Genomic DNA, 16595 nt, shown 5'->3' with positions numbered 1-16595 from the left:
AGCAGATGTGATCCCAACCCCAGGAAACCTCGATAAAATGAGAGGGTGCAGAGACCTGCCCGTCTGCCTACGTCCTTGCAGAGAAGGATTGCCAGGTTTCCTTGTAGTCTGTCACTTGTCCCTGAGTAGGACCTCAGTGCACACGTGTTGAGTGGAAGGATGGATGGTTGGGTGGATGGATGGATGGGTGGTGGATGGATGGATGGGTGGATGGGTGGGTGGATGGGTGGAAAGAGGGAAAGAGGGGATGAAGGAGGGAGGGAAGGAGAGAGGGAAGGACAGAGGGAGGGAGGGATGGGTGGGTGGATGGATGGGTAGGTGGATGGGTAGATGGATGGATGGGTGGTGGATGGATGCACTTGAGGGACTGCCTTTGAATTCTAAGCCAAAAATAACTACCTTTCATCTTCAGGCAAGTCCCTCCAACTCTGTCTTTTGTTTGTTTATCTATAGAATACAAATTATAATTCCAAATTCCACAGGTTATGAGACAGAGGGCAAAGTCACAGAGGAGGGCTCACCACCTGCCAGGGCCCCTGGCAGGTCGCCCTCATCTGGAAAGGGAGGCTCCTGACTGGATATGGTTGGGGTCCCCCCCTGCTCAGATTCCAGGAATCTAAATGCTCAGACGAGCGCGTGGCCATCGGGGGACGTGATCAGTGGCCCGGGGGCCGGCCCCACGGAAGGCAGCATGTGAATGCAGCCGGCCTGGCTGGGTTCCCGCCACGTCTTGGCTCAAATCTGAGAGAAGGGAAAACATTCCTCTTTTTCAATTACTATCATACTGACAGCGTTCCCTCTGCCCGCGTGGAATGCAGAGATGCAGCAGCAAGGCATTCTGAGGCCCAGCCCTTAAAAGCAGACAGGCCTTCCCGCTAACCGCGTCCAACAGCCGAGGCTTCAGCCCGGGGCTCCATCCCTCAGAGAGATGCTAACCAAGGAATGCAGCAAGCAAGCACGCAGCTGGCCACGTGGCTCTGTAAGCTTCCCACAGGCAAGCTAAAGCTGGGGACCCCTGACATCTCAACGCAGGATTTACCTTATTCTACAACTCCGGCCAAATCCCAGAGCTGTACCTTACAGCAGGTCGTGGACGGGTGGGTTCAAAATTTGAAAAGTGTAAGGACATCCTTTCCAAGCACAAGGACCACTGAGGAAGGAGACCATCCCCTGGAAACTTGGAATGGAAAAGGAAGGCACAGGGTCCCCTAAGAGTTAGACTATAATATCACAAATACAGGGGTGCCTAAGCAGCCTTGTGCAGAACTCCCGTTAGAGACGCCTGGCTCCCTCACCCCCGCAGCCCCCTGTCCTTCGGTCTGAGGACAACGAGCGCAGCTGACTTGGGCCGGCGACCACAGGAGCCCACTCAGAGCACCCCGGAGAACGTGGGGAGCGTGATGGGGCCCAGAAAGGACAGGAGAGTCCCTGTGCCCTGTGAGCTGCCACCATGGGCATGGTGGGTGGGCTCTCTTGACCTGGTGACAGGAAATCCTGCAGGGTTGCCGCGGGCTGTGTGCTGGGCTCAGACTGACCAAGGGTGCGCCCACGACACACCAGCCCGAGGTCAGGGCTCTAGTCCTTCCCACCACACCCCACCCCCGGCTTCTCTTCACAGCCCCACCCGGCCCAGACATTGCCCTGGAAACTGGAGAAAGTCCCCAAACATCCTCCTGCTTCCACAGCGCTCAGGGGACTCTCCGTGGAGACGCGTGGGGGCCTTGTGGTGTCCCTACAGCTGGGGGAGCTGGTGGAAAGGAGGCGCGGGAACGCGTTTTCTATAACCAACAGTCTCCATAATAAACTGAACTACAGCTTCGCCTCCTCTTAGAAACCCAGGCTCTCGGGACAGACCGCTCAGGGGCTTACCGGTCATTTTTGCAGAAGGCGCCACCCTCCACGGCTTCCTCTCAGTGGGCGGCTTCCCCGCAGCTGACGAGAGGGCAAAGCTCACCCTCCCGGACGGGGACCCACCCACAGCCTGGGACCGCACGTCCCGGTGATCAGGCCAGACAGGGAGGGGCGGGAGGCAGCGGCCAGGGCCAGATGTGCAGGCCCGATACAGGCCTGCGAGCGGGAGCAGGGGAAGAGGCAGGGCCCCGGCATCCCCGATAACCGCACGGTCCTGACGCGGCAAGGCTGGCAGTGAGAAGGAACCAAACGCCAGCAGACCGCCTCGCCAGGTCCCACAGCAGCAGGCAGACGGACGCCGTGCCCGCGTGACGCCCCCAGGAGAGCCTGCCACATTCTGGAGCAGCCTGCGGAGCCGTCTTTCAGCAAAGGTCCCAGGTGCGCAGGGATGGAGCCGGAGAGCGTCCTGCCGGCGGTGTCGGCTCTCCAAGCCTCTCGGAGGCGCAGCTCTGGTGCAGGCGTGGTCTCTGAGCGGTCCCCGCAGGAGGCCCACTGCCCGCGCTAAGTTAGACTGCTGGACCCCCAGACCCTGACTCTGTGCTCTCTGTTCTAGAATCTTCCATCTGAGTCCTCTGTGCTCTCTGCCTTCAGCCCAGACACCCCACATGTGAAGCCTGGGTGCATCCTGTTCCTTCTCCACAAACACCCCGTAGGGCCTGCCCTGGCTCCGCCCGGCCTCTGCTTGACCCTGCCCTCTGCCTTGATACCCAGCTGTGGCCACCGCCGGTTCCTGGTGAGGACACCCCAGTTGCCTGGGCCCCTGGTCAAGTGCTGACATGCTCCACACACCCAGAGAAGCCCAAGTGACCATGGACACATCCCCTTTTCCACTTCCTGTCTGGAATCGGCTTCCCATCTGGGCCTAGATGGAGTGAAGGAGCTTCCACGGCAGGTTGAAGGCAGCTCAGGGCAGGCGCTGCTGTGGGGCTGAGGCCTGTGCAGCCACCAGACTAGCCCTGCCCACGTCTCAGGGTTCACGCCTGCCCATGCGCAGTCAGCCTCCTCCTCTGAGGGCCCAGCACACCGGCGGGGCCTGTCTCAGGGCCCAGTGAGAGGTCCTGGTTGGCCATACGTGGCTCCAGCAGGGGACATGCTGCTGTGGGCTAGCAGATGAGATTGGTGTGCACATGCATACACAAACACAGGCACACACGTGTGCAGAGACACACAAGCACACACAGGCACATGGAGAGACACACAAGGACGCACATGCACTGCACACACAAACACACATGTACACAGGTGCACACAAAACACAGGTGTGCGTGTGTACACACAAACGCACAGGCGCACACATGCACACAGAGACATGCAAGCACACGCAGGCACATGCATGCACACAGAGACACACAAGCACACGCAGGCACAGACACACACATGTACACCGAGACACACAAGCACACGCAGGCACAGACACACACATGCACACAGAGACACACAAGCACATCCAGGCACAGACACACACGTGTACACCGAGACACACAAGCACACGCCGGCACAGACACATGCATGCACACAGAGACACGCACGCACTCGCAGGCGCAGGCACACACACGCACGCACAGAAACGAGCTGTGAAGTGGCTGTGTTGTTTCCAGGGGACCCCGGCGCCTGACGAGTACTTTGCGTGCAGCTTTGGAAATAAGCATAAAAGGGGAGCTGGGCCTGAGGGCGGAAGCTGGGTTTGGGGGGGCCGTGAGACCTGTATCTGCGGTGAGAAAAGGGACGGACACAGAGCTCAGGGTGGGCGCGGACCTGCCCTCGCCGCACGCTGGCCAAGCTGCGCCCCTGCGGCACCAAGCGCTTGGCAGATTCCAGGCTGGCTCCTCCCGCACCCAGGTGGGTGGAGCCCAGGTGGAGGCCAGAGCGGGGGTAGGGCAGGGCGGGCAGGCTGGGGCTGGTGGCCAGGGGACAGCGGGATGGGTGCGCCTGCTCCTTCTGCTCTGAGCGTTCGAGGCTGGGGTTTTGACTGACTCAGGTTAAAGGTCGTCCCTGGCACCAAAGCTTCCAGAGCCAGGGCTCCTGCAGCCAGCGTGGGGGGCTTCCTGCTGCTCCCAGCTTATCTGAGGCAGAGGGAGGTGGGCTGGCCACCGGCATGACTCTTGGGCTGGGCCCAGGCTTCATATCCAGCTGGAATGTCCTGAAACAGCCCTGTTGTCCAGCATCTATGACATCAGGGTCATGCCGGGTCGTGCAGCCATTTGATTATCACCTTGGGATTAGCCTTATTCACCGAGTGATATTGGGGTCCCTTTGTTCCCATGTCACATGACTGCCCATTATATCCAGGAGGTCTCTTAATCCCAGTACAGGAAAAAGGCTCAAAATGCAAAATAATGGCTGAAATCCATGACCATTATTAACCTAGCAGTGTTATTACTGGTATCTACTGAGTATTGAATTTCCTCATTCCAGGCACCGGGCCAAAGGTCTACAGAACTTTCCCTTTAAATCCGCAACAGGAGCCCCAAGGGGCAGACATGCTGACCTCCACTTGGTGGAGGGGAAGAGCGATGTAGGAGCTCAGGGAGTTTGGACATTGGCCCATGGCACTGGAGGGGACAGGCAAAGAGAATCCTCTTGCTGTGTTCACGGGGAGAAGGGCTCTCAGCGAGAAGGCCGTTGGGAGCTCCGTGTGGGTGGGAGGCCCAACCTGGAGAAGGAAGGCAGGACCCACCTTGCGCTGGCTTTCCATTCGGCCCCTGACTGTGGACAAAGAGGCGTGTTTGGAGATAGACTGACAGTTCCGTCCCCACGCCACCACTCAGCCCTCGGCCTAAGTGTGCTCACCTCCGGGGCGGACGAGCGTGGGAGCCCCACCCACCAGGCGGGGGACCTGAGAGCTGGAACCGCACCGAGCCGTGTCCTGGCGCGCAGAGCCGCGCAGTTCCTTCCAGGACACGCACCCGCCCAAAACTCTGGGAGGGATGAGGTCACTTTGTTTTCTTCTTGAAGCGAGGCCAGCTGAGTTTTCCTGGCACTGGCAGATCAAGGTGTCTTCACTCTTATTTCTCAGGCCCATGGAGACGAGAATAACTTCTCTATTCTGAGTCAGCGCCCCTCAGTCCGAAGCCCAGGATCGTGCGGCCCAGAAGCGCAGGGCCGGGAGGCTGCAGAGGCCTCTCTGCGCTGTCATTTCCCGCCCTGATGTCTTCCATGTTTGTTCCCAGGGCCCCCCTGCCGCCCCTTGGGCAGGTTTCTGGGGCCTCGATGGTACCAGAGATTCCATGCAGAGCTCTAGGGACCTGGACTTGAAGGTCGTCACCAGCAGCGGCAGCCTGGACGTGCCTCATCCTCGGCATCACCTGTGAAGTCAGGCAAAATTCCCGCTTATGAGCTGGCGCCGGGATTGGGGTCCCAACCAGCCTGCATGGGGCTCGTGGCGGGGGGTGAGGCATGTGGGTTTGCCTCGGGGGACTCAGTGGCAAGACCAGAGGGGCCTCTGCCATGTCCTGGCCGCCTTCCCCCTCCTCTCTCTCTCTCCCTCCCTCCCCTCACCATCGATCACCACTGATTCTCTGCGTCTCCGTGGAGTTATCTGCCCACAGCCCAGTGCTCTCTGTCTCAAAAGGCTCATGGCTTCCCCAGCTCCCTCTCCCCACCCCCACCCCGGCCACCACCAAGCACCAATCGGGACTAGTTAGTCATTGGTCTCAGGGCCAAATTATGGGGACAGCCTCTCCTCATCGGCCCAACTCGGTGGCGGCCACCCCAGCCCAGATACACATGCCCTCGTGGCTCGGGGCCCGGCTCACAGAATAGTGGGCGCTGTCTGGGAGCGGGGGCTGCAGGGTGGGTGCGTTCGCCGATGTGTTAACAGCTGTCATCCTGGTTACGGTCTCGGGAGAGACAGAGATGACCCACAGGAGGTTGGAGGACAGCTTCCTGCTCCATGTGTCAGAACCCCTGGCAGGTAGGCTCTGGACCAAGGTGTGTCTCGGGGAGTCGTGGGCAACCACACCACAGCCAGCCCTGGGAACGTGGCTCAGAGGGACCCATGTCGTGTCCACCTGCCACCGCGTTTCTGGAACTCAGGGGGGACCCTTCCAGCTCGATTCAGGATCCCGGCACCACCAGCACCTGGTGAGCGGGTTACGGTTGTTGTGAACACAGCGGGAACTCTCGGGTGGGCCTGCAGAGGAAGTTCATAAAGGGCCAATGAAGATGTAGCTGAGTGGGTGTACACTGAGCATAAATTCTCGGAAGACTGCAACGCGTGAACTCCATCCTCTCACAGGCCCGCATAAAGTCACGGCGGATTTCCTAGTGACAAGGCCACCGCTTCGCCCCAGCCCCACTTCTTTCCATACGTGTTCATCTCCTGTGACACCTAATGAACACGTGTGTGCGCACCCAGAGTAGAAAACAGCCGTGAGCAGGAGAAAAGGCTTATTACCCTGCCGCCCACAGAGACTAGAGAAGCAGTTTTAAAAGGGGGACGATTCTGCAAACCCAGCTCTCCTACCCCAAAAATACAATGGACGTCGTTCTGTGCCAATAAAAATCCTCTCCTGGCCTCATGCTAGTCCTCGGCCGGGGCCAGGGCACGCCAGGAGGGTGAGCTGGCCCCTCATCGCGACTAGTCCAGATGCTCCATTTCCCACTGTCACGGTTTAATCGCTCCTCGCCGAGGCTGAATTTTTGCGCAACGTCGTATATTCTGGTAGCCTGTCACTCTGGCGTCGACTTCACCTTGGACCCAGCCGCTGTGCAGGAATGTGCTGTTTTGTCTCGCTTTGTTCCATTTTCCCGCGGCGACGTTTCCTGTTTGCTGTCTTCGTTAGTTCGCTCCGGTTTTACTGCCTTCTGCTGAACAAAGCAGAGAGCTCTGTTTCTGCCCTTTGTTCTTCACTGGGTTTTTAAAAAATAGTTAACCATGCAGTCAATTTATGTTGATGTCCCCTGGGGTAGTTCGAAGGTGCCGAATTCTTCCTTGGGGAGCCACCCAAGTGGCCCTCGATTTAAAGTTATTAATTAAATATGTAAATCTGCACTCTTGTTTTTTTCCTTAGGTGATCTGTTGAAAACCAAAAAAGATCTTCCGCCACCGTTTCCGTCTGGCGAGTCCCTTTTCACTACCATCCAGCCGGGGGGCCGTGCAGAGGCCGCGTTTGACCTGAAGGTCCAGGCAGCTGAGTCGGGCCGCGGCCCACGGAGCAGCCCCCCAACCCACCCCCGGGGGGAGAGTTTTCTTATGGGAACCATGGACATCAGCCCACGGAAACGCCAGCTGCAGAATCTCCTCATGGGCGAGTGTGGGGCTGGGAGGACCCAGAGCGGCAGGGGTCACTCCCGGGACCCCCCCTTTGCCCAGTCACAGCGAACACCCTCACACACACCCAGGCTCAGCCAGACACTGGGCAGATGCAGACTTGCAGTGACCGTGCCGGCCCGCGTGGCCCTAATAGTGAGTGTGGCCTTGGTCTCTTCTTGCCGGGGAGACTGTCACATGGATCCCCAGGTGTCCGCACCTGCCTGTCCAGCCAGCTCAGCACGCAGCACCCAGGCTGGCTTTGGCTGGCCCTGTCTCGTGCCACACCTGCCAAACTGGAGAATTACATCCTCTCACCAGGGGTGAGACTGTGGGTCACAGCCATGACAGCAGATGGGACAGGAGGGCCTCTCAGAGACAAGCTCCGCATCAGCAGGTTTTCCGTGTGGCCTCCTTAAGGGTCACTTCAAGGAGGGGCAAAGGGACACTAAGAGGCGTCCCTGTGTGGCCCATTCTCACCTGGAGCCTTGCCTTCCCAAGCCAGGCAATGGTGAGTTCCCCTGTGACAGCCCCTACCCACACCCGTGGCCGTCACTGATGTCTGGGGAAAGGTGAGATGACCTCTGACCTCTTCAATCCTGTCGCCTTGCCACCTCCAGCAGAAAGTCCGCAGGATTGCTGGTTACGGAGTCCCCTGCCTCAACTCCTGGAACCGACCCCATTGCCCCCCACCCCTCCGGTTTTGCCTCACTGGCATCTTGCCATCAGTTTCCAGGAAGCAGAGAGAGGCTAAGAGGCCCGTCTTGCTCTGGATCCACAGCAGTGACTGGTAAAGGAGGGGAGCGCTCATCAGGGGCCCAGAACATACGTCAGCCCATTTACTTCACCAGGTGGGTACCATTATTATTCTCCCCGTTTTACAGGTGAGGAAACTGAGGCCCACAGCAGCTACGCAAATTGCTCCGGGGCATACAGCTGCCGAGTGGCGCCAACATCACGGGCCGCCCAGCTCCGGGGTCGGCCTCTTGACACACCTCTGTGCCTTTCGGTCCAGGACAGGCGGTGGCCCCAGCTGCACGGCCCAGCACTCTGCCACTTGGCACCCAGGGGACAGACGAGGAGGAGTCCCAGGGACGGACGAGGAGCAGCATGGGAAATGGCGGTGATGGCTTTGGCCTTGGCTCCCACAAATAGTCGTCGGGAGGACCCTCGGACCCCACAAGGGTTAAAGGTAACCAGGCCGCAGCGACAGGAGCCGTGTCTGTGGGATGCCGCCCGCTCCGCATACCAGGCCTGTGGGAGCCGCCGCCTCCTCTGTGATTCTCGGGGAAAGGCCGTGAAGTGACCCGTGCACCCCACGCAGGCCTGGAAGCCCACCTTGAACTTCAGACGTGGCTGAAGTTCCTGTCATCCTCTCCCACAAGCCCGAGGTGGCGTGCCCTGCCTCTCGGCACCAAGGTGAAGCTGAAGAGAACTCTGACTCGCCAATGGGAAAAATGCCACCAAAGTGCCCCGTAGCCCCTCCTACCCGTGCCTGAGCAAAGCCAAGGGGGGTGGCGGTGCCGCTGGGAGGGGAGAAGCCGCAGAGATGCCTGAACGCCCTGCTTCACGGCTCCTCCACCATCCACCCCACAGCCCTGCACCCCCCCACGCACCCCGAAGGCAGGCGCCATCTCTTGTGGGGGCCATGGGAAGCCACTCCTTCACTATAATCTGAGTGGGGTGCCTCCTGCCGTCTGTTGTTTTACTACCAAAATGCTGCCTGCCCTGCCAAAGAACAGAAGTGGGGGGAAGAGCCATTGCCCAGTTAATGCCGGAACACATAAACACAAGGGTTTGTGGGGCTCCCGCCTTCCTTAATTAAGGGTCTCCGTGGGGAGAGAGACAGACGCTCTCCGGTCAGCAGCACGGAGACGCGCCAGCCGTCGGGGCTGCGTGGCCGTCTGAGCGCAGACGGGGCTGACCGTCGGAGGCGCGCGGAGAACCGGGGCTGCCGGGATCTTCCTGGGCGATCTCAGGCAGGCTTTGGGCCTCGACTGACTTTTACAATCTGTAAATCTTGCAGGGATATTGAGATCAGTCAAGGAATGTCTGTAAAACGCTTTGAACTCCTGGAGTTAGACATTAAGTAAATACCCGGTGTTATTAGAACACCACTGGGGCAATAGAAGGTTCGAGATGGGACTTCGTTATAAATGCTCTCTGAAGTTTGCCAAGAATAAATTGAATGGGCAAAGACAACATTCTTGGCTGTAACTTAACCCAAACTTGGCATCTTGGTACATGAATAGGGAACGCGCGAGAGAACATGAAAGGCTTCCATTATGCAAGCCAACAGCGGAGCTGAGTTTCCACATCTCCCACTTAGTGGTTCTGTTCTCTAAATTGTTGCCTTATACAGGGAAGCAAAAAGCACCAAAATAAAACAAAGGTCCATTAGCCTGTTTGCCTCTTCCTAACCGTTCACATGACGGCATGGAAGTGGTTTAAAGACCACGAACCAGCCCCCACACCGACTGACTGACATGGACAGAAACCAAGACTGCCTTCTCGGGGTGCCCGCACGGCAGGAGCTGCCCCTGCATGGTAATAGCCCCCTCCTCCCAGCCGCTCGGCGAAGGCTCCGCCCGCAGCCAGAGCAGACGTCGTGTTTTAAGGTCTGCCGTCTTATAAAGAAATCGTGATTTTCCTTGTGTTGGAAACACACGTCCCAAGCTTCTGCCCTGCCCTGCAGTACGCATTATCACTCGGAGGTTTTAGAAAGACGTGGCAGGAAGCAGCACGTTTGGTCTATGTCAGGCAATTAATCGGGGGAGAGCGCAGGGGGCAGAGAAAACCCCAACCGATCCTGCAGTCGGGACTCTGGAGTCTGGGCTCCCTTCTGCTCTGAGCTAATTGTGTGGGAGCCTCACCCCCTGCCCCCGCTTGCTGCTCAGGGTCCTTATCTGTAAGATGACAGCCCCAGCCCAACGAACCCACTGCCTCAAACTGACACTTTTCTCAAACACATTCCAAGTGCACATGCAGCCAGAAGCGACGCTTCCTGCAAGAAGTGACCCCCATGGGGCCTCACGGCCTCACCCATCCCCAGGAATAAACGTTTGGGAATGACCTGTTTTAATCAAACCCACTGTCTCAGTCTTTCCCCGTCACCCTCGTCCAGGAAAAGGAAAATGACTTTATGTTCCCAAAATGCCGTTGGCTGTTTTCAGCAGCAAACCTCAGCCCCTGTGCTCAAACTCAGCACGGAGTTTAATTCTTTCATCCAAATAAATACCCGGAGGTATGTTTCCAGCTGGGCTTACCAGGAGATTAACTCCCCCGTGATGGATGGCAGTGAAAATAGGAGTCACGTGGTTTCTGGGTGGGTAAATGGGGGCAGCAGCGGGAGTAAAAGGTCCAAGAGATGATTTCAGCAAAGCCCACACCCAGGCTTTGCTTGACTGTATGCTTTTGGCAAATGAGAAAACCATCTGAATGCTCTAGCTGACCCCAGGATGGGAGCGAGAAGCCCACTATGGCAGCCGAGAGGAAAACGGGGGGATTAGAGCCTGGCATGCCGCCAGACCCCTGGGGCACCCCTGCCCCCGCCCCCGCCTTTCAGGGGCTCTCCTTGCTCCCTGGCTCTCAGCTCTGGGCCCCAGCACAGGGGGCGGCCGGGGCAGCAAGTCTGAGTGTAGGTCACACTGCCGGGCTTGGAGTCAGGGGACAGTCTGCTCTCTGTCCCCCAGCACAGTCTGACTAATGTCGGATGCATGACTACTCAGGAAGCTACTGGCCGTGAACTTGGGCCACCGGGTTTGACGTCAACAGGCTCACCCTCCTGTTGGAGGGGTGACAACAGAGGGCCCAGTCCCACCCAGGGTCACGATGAGGCAGAGGGCCCTCCAAACGCCCGGGGCCTGCCAGAGGTCCGCCCAATGGGGAGCAGCACCCCGCTCTCCTGCCTTCCCAAGTCAGCCATCCCAAAGCCCGTCTAGCAGCTCATGGAACGGAGGCCATCGCGGGGATCCATCTCAATCACAGCCTCAGGCACTTCTCACGCCCCGATGGGCCACCAGGAACGTCAGCTGCTTCTCCCCTTTGAGGCGTGCATCCCCGCCTGCCCCGCCCCCACGGCCCCTTTGGTGCACCGTGCGGGCGTCCCGGCAGCCCAGGCAGTGGTTGTGGGAGGACCCGGAAGTCCTGTTCTTCAGCAGGCGGCCCAGTCCGTCACCTGGAGCTCACAGCACACCGCCCCCGCCCCCGCCACAATGGCTGTGGTTGTGGGGCAGGATGGGGAGCCGCTGGGGACTTTCCTGGACAAGGGGAATAAGGGAAACTGAGGCAAAATCACTAAACAAGGCCCAACAATGTGAGCGATTGACCGCCAGCCAAGGGCCCCCAAGGGTTTCTCCTCCCTGACCAGAGACACTCAGGAGTGAATGGCTTGTGTGTCCCAGACATCCCCGGGAGAGGCCAGCCTCTTCGATAACATTTAATAACATTTAAAAAATAAAACTAACCAGAAAAATAACCCTGATCCCTCTGTACACACATTCTGATGAGAAGTTAATGAATATTCTGCTCAGACCCTCCCCTGAGACCTCCCCTAGGGTTCCCGTGGCCAAAGAAAAACCTTCAAGGCAAAGAATCCCGGCGCGCCCTCCCTCCCGGGAGCACCTCCCCTTCCCGGCTGCCCCCCGCCCCCACAGCATCGCCTAGACTCTGAGGGTGCCCACAAGACTTGTAACCAGGGCGGCAGTGGGAGGCGGCAGCTCCTTCCAAGCCAGCCCCTGCCCCTGTGCCCAAGGCTCCCCTTTTCCCTGACTCTCTCCTGTTGCGTCTTCTGCCTGAAGCCCTTCGTTTGCTTCCCTGTCCCCGGCTTCAATAGGCATCCTCTCAACATCAGTGAGGTCTTTCCTGTGCGAAGTCAAGAACCCACGCACTGCAGGCGGGCCGGAGTCAGGCCCACTCCAGGCCCTGACCTCGTCCCGTAACAGAGAACCAACCCGAACTCCCTCACGGTGCCCTGCGGTGGGCGGTCAGCAGTGTTAACGCTAGAGGACATGGGGAGTTGTTGCTTCGTGTGGTTCTCCTGGGCGAACTCAGCCTCTCGACAGCACCCTGGTCCCTGGATGTCCCTGGTCCCGAGGAAAGGGCACGCGCACCTTGTTGCTCCAGGAGAGCCCGCGGGGCTGCCCTCCCCCTCCGGCAGCCTGGCCCAGAAGCCTCAGCGTGTGCCTGGGTCACAGCCATGGCATGGCGAGCCTGCCTCGCCCGCGTCTGACAGTCTGAGAAGTGTGACAGTAGGATCAGGGCTCCTTCTTCTTCGTGGAAGGGCGGCGGGAAGGGGCAGGAAGACAGCTGGTGAGTGCCCCACACATGTACACACTCAGACACGCACACAGTCACACACACACACATCACACACAGGGGCGCACACCCAAACATGTACACATCCTACTTGCGTGTAGTCACTGCATTTGCACACATGCATGGGCACACATCTTCACACTCCAGCAAACATGAAAAATGCTTGCATTGTGATGTGAAACGATATCAGGAAGAGAGAGGGGAACTTCCAGCCATGACGGAGGCCTAGACAGACACGCTGCGTCTCCCTCCACAACTAAGAAGGAACACAACTACCTCAGAACTAGAGACAACCAGAAGTTCCAGGAAATCGAGCTGCATGGAAGTCCAGGAAACAAAGATATAAGGAAGAAATACTCACCCAGACAGGTAGGAGGGGCGGAGCTGGGGCAGAGAGGACGTGGTGTGGTGGCGGCTGCAGTGGTGGCAGCGGCGGGCCAGCAGAAAGCGCAGTCACATTTTTAAAAGTCAGGAGGGACACCTGGGGAGTGTTGCCAGCACCAGACCAGACCTAGCAGCTCACGGTCCCAGCACCGGGGAAATCAAGCCTCATTGCTTCTGACTGTGCAGACCCATGGGGGTTGGAGCGGAGGCAGAAACTGCTGGTCTCCACAGAGTCCGTTTGTTTAAAGGGCCTACATGGTCCTAGAACGTCCACAGACCCACACACTCTGGGAATGATGACCAGGGCAACAGCTAGAGGGTCACCAGTCCCATATGGAACTGGGAGAGGTGCCTGGAAAAGGGGTGAGTGCGGAGCAAGTGGCATTGTTCCCTCTCAGACCCCTCCCCAACACACAACGCCACAACATGGTGAAACAGGTCACCCTATACTGACAAATGACTAAGGCTCTGCCCCTTACAATGTAACAGGTGTGTCAGCTCTACCTAAGACATAGAGGCAAACAAACACAGGAGCCTGTCAAGATGAGGAGACAGAGAGGTATGGCCCAAAGGGGTGACAGATCAAGGTTCAGTGGGAGAACTAAGTGACGAAGAGATAGCCAACCTAACAGATGCAGAATTCAGAACACTGGTAATAAAGACACTCACAGGTTCAACAGATATGCTTGAGTATGGCGAACGCATAAGAGAAGTGAAGGCTATGCTAAATGAAACGAAGGAAAATCCACACAAAACCAATGGTGAAGGGAAGGAAATTGGGGTTCAAATCAATGATTTGGAACATAAGGAAGAAATAAACAGTCAGCCAGTACAGAATGAGGAATCAAGAATTGGAAAAAAAAAAAAATGAGGAGAGGATTAGGAACCTCTGGGACAACTTTAAACATGCCAACATCCGAATCATAGGGGTGCCAGAAGAAGAGGAAGAGCAAGAAATCAAAAGCTTATGTGAAAAAATAATGAAGGAAAAGTCCCCAAATTTGGCGAAGAAAATAGACATACAAGTCCAGGAAGCACAGAGAGTCCCAAACAAACTAGACCCAAAGAGGACCACACCAAGACACATCATAATGAAAATGCCAAAGGTTCAAGATAAAGAGAAGAGTAGAGAGTTACCTACAAAGCGATGTCTGTAAGACTATTAGCTGGTTTCTCAAAATACACTTTGCAGGCAAGAAGGGACTGGAAAGAAGTATTTAAGGTGATGAAAATCAAGGACCTACAACCAGGATTACTCTATCCAGCAAAGCTATCATTTGGAATGGAAGGGCAGATAAAGTGCTTCCCAGACAAGGTAAAGCTAAAGGAGCTCATTATCACCAAGCTATTATATTATAGGAAATGTCAAAGGGACTTACTTAAGAAAAAGATCAAAATTATGAACATTAAAATGACAACAAAATCACAACTACCAACAACTAAATCTAAAAAATAAGCAAACCAGAACAGGAACAGAATCACAGGTATGGGGATCATTTGGAGGGTTATCAGCTGGGAGGGGGAGGGGGAGAAATGGGGACATGGTGCAGGGACTAAGAAGCATAATCGGTTGGTACAAAACAGACAGGGGGAAGTTCAGAATAATATAGGGAAGGGTGAAGCCAAAGAACTTATATGCATGACCCATGGACATGAACTAATGGATGTGGGATTGCTGGAGGGAATGGGGGTACTGGGTGGAGGGGAGCAAAGGGAAAAATATTGGGACAGTTGTAACAGCGTAATCAATAAAATATACTTTAAAAAAAAAAAGAAGAAGAGAGAGGGGGAGGGACCCCAGACACGATGGCCCTGGGCGCACTCAGGTGCAGAGTCCGTCGGCTGCCTTCCTCAGTGTGGCTCCATCCCACCTACGACGTGCGCCACCTCCGTTGCCCCAGCGCTGCAAACCCCACCCTCTGTGCGTTGGGAGGAGGAGCAGGGCCCACCCAAACATTCTGCTCAGTTCTCGAGATGCTGCGAACACAGCGAGGTCCAAACAGAATCCAGCCCAGTGTCTCTGAGACCCGCGCTGACTAGCCAGAGGCTCGGCGGCCAATGGGTTGAACGCAGCCCCCAAACTTGGGCCTGTGTCCTCTCAATGTGATGATCAGATGGAGCCGGGGCAGGTGGCAGTCATCCCTGCCCACATCCCAGTCCCCTCTGACACCCTCGTTCCTTCCTGTTACCTGTCTGTCCCCCGGGCATCTGAGTCCAGGGCCCCAGCCCAGCACCTAGGACCACATCAGTGACGCCAGCGAGACTCAAATACGTGCTGAACAGAGAAACGTGCTGGGCCTTCGATCCGGCGCCAGGACCACACCTGAGCTCGGCCCCTTATGGGTGGGTGTGGCCATTCGCTTATAGAAATATGCGCGGAGACAGGTGACTGTGCCCAGCTTGGCAAACTGCTAGGAACCTCCCCCTTGTGTGGCTTCTCGGGGGGATGGGGTTCTCCCTTCCCCCCAGCCCATCCTTGCAGTAAGCAGGGGCAACAAGCAGAACCCATCTGGTCCTCCTGACTGGGGCCTTTCAGAGCAGATACAGAAAGCACCTGTGTGCAGGTGGACAGGATACCTGTGTGCAGGAGGCGCCTGTTCAAAGCTTTGAACCAGTCAGAGCAGGTGGCAAGGACCAGGGCACAGACTCCTGGTGACTCTTCAGCGTCCTCAGCAAAATCCCTCAAAGGGACGTAGAGGCCGAAGTCAGAAGGCTCCCACCCAGGAGGCCCCCCTGCCTGGAGGACCGACCGCTTGAGTGAGTCTCCACCCTCAATACTCACAGGCTGCCCTGTTCAGTCTTTTTCTTTTTAAATTAGGATTCCACATGGTTTTGTAGGGTTTAAAAAATATATTTCCCAGGGCCGTGCAAAGTGCTTCTCAGCCTCCCTGCCTCCGCCGGTTCCCCGTGGGCACTCCCGCAGCCAGGTACAGCCAGAGGCAGCTGGGGTCTGTGTCTCCCCAGTTCCGACCCGAGGCAGAGGCCCCCGCGCTGCAGCGTCTGTGACCAGCACCCTGCCACTGCGTGGGGTCCAAATCCCCGTGATTCACCCAGAAACTACGCTCACTGATAGACCAATTAAGTTGTTGTAACTTGTTCTAATTACTTAACAAAGCTCGTGGAGTGTTGGAGAATCTCTCTGATGAAAGCAGAACCATTAATGTAAAACATCATCTTTGTATCAACAGCCACCATCGTGCCAAACTGCCACGTCCCGCCCCTCAGAGAGCCTGGCGAGCTCTGCCCGGGGTGCAAGCCCAGGGCTGCGGTGCAGACAGCCCTCCCTGACGCAACAGCTGCCCAAGCGGGGCACGGCGGGGGTCGGGGGGCAGAGGAAGCAGGGCCCGGCTCAGACAGGGACGCTGTTCCCGAGCCCCCACTGGGTGGGAGCCCTGGGTCGTAGGAGGCTGCGAGACCATCAGCCACGCGCCTTGGTGATTAGGCTGCGGTTTGGGCAGCCTTTCAAAGACGCCCTGGGAGAGGCTCCAACCCTTCCCCGCCCAGCCAGGATGCTCCTGCTGTCACAGCAGAGTTTCTGGGAGAGCAGGATGTCCTATCAGCCACCCACGTTCACGCGTTCCCCACTTGTGCCCTAGACTTCGACTCAATGGCTGGCCTTTCCTTTCTCTGAGTCAGGCAGGTGCGTGGGTCTGGCAGGACTGCCTGCCCACCGACAGGACCCAGAGGCCGTTCCGTCGGGCGGGGAGCCAGGGACATCTCACTTGGGGACCTG

General features: G+C 57.3%; 1 long non-coding RNA gene across 1 annotated transcript; it reads right to left on the bottom strand.

Moving 5' to 3' along the window:
* Positions 1 to 427: 427 nt before the first annotated feature.
* On the bottom strand, positions 428 to 1960 carry LOC150022835 (uncharacterized). Its single transcript, XR_016509712.1, has 3 exons — positions 1870 to 1960; positions 1040 to 1150; positions 428 to 741 (listed from the first exon to the last, which is right to left on the bottom strand). It is a non-coding gene; the product is annotated as an uncharacterized LOC150022835 (long non-coding RNA).
* Between the last annotated feature and the right edge of the window lie 14635 nt (positions 1961 to 16595).

The sequence above is a fragment of the Furipterus horrens genome, unplaced genomic scaffold (assembly GCF_987537825.1).
Source record: "Furipterus horrens unplaced genomic scaffold, mFurHor1.1.pri manual_scaffold_1, whole genome shotgun sequence".
NCBI classification, from domain to species: domain Eukaryota; kingdom Metazoa; phylum Chordata; class Mammalia; order Chiroptera; family Furipteridae; genus Furipterus; species Furipterus horrens.
This window is presented reverse-complemented; position numbering and strand designations above follow the sequence as displayed.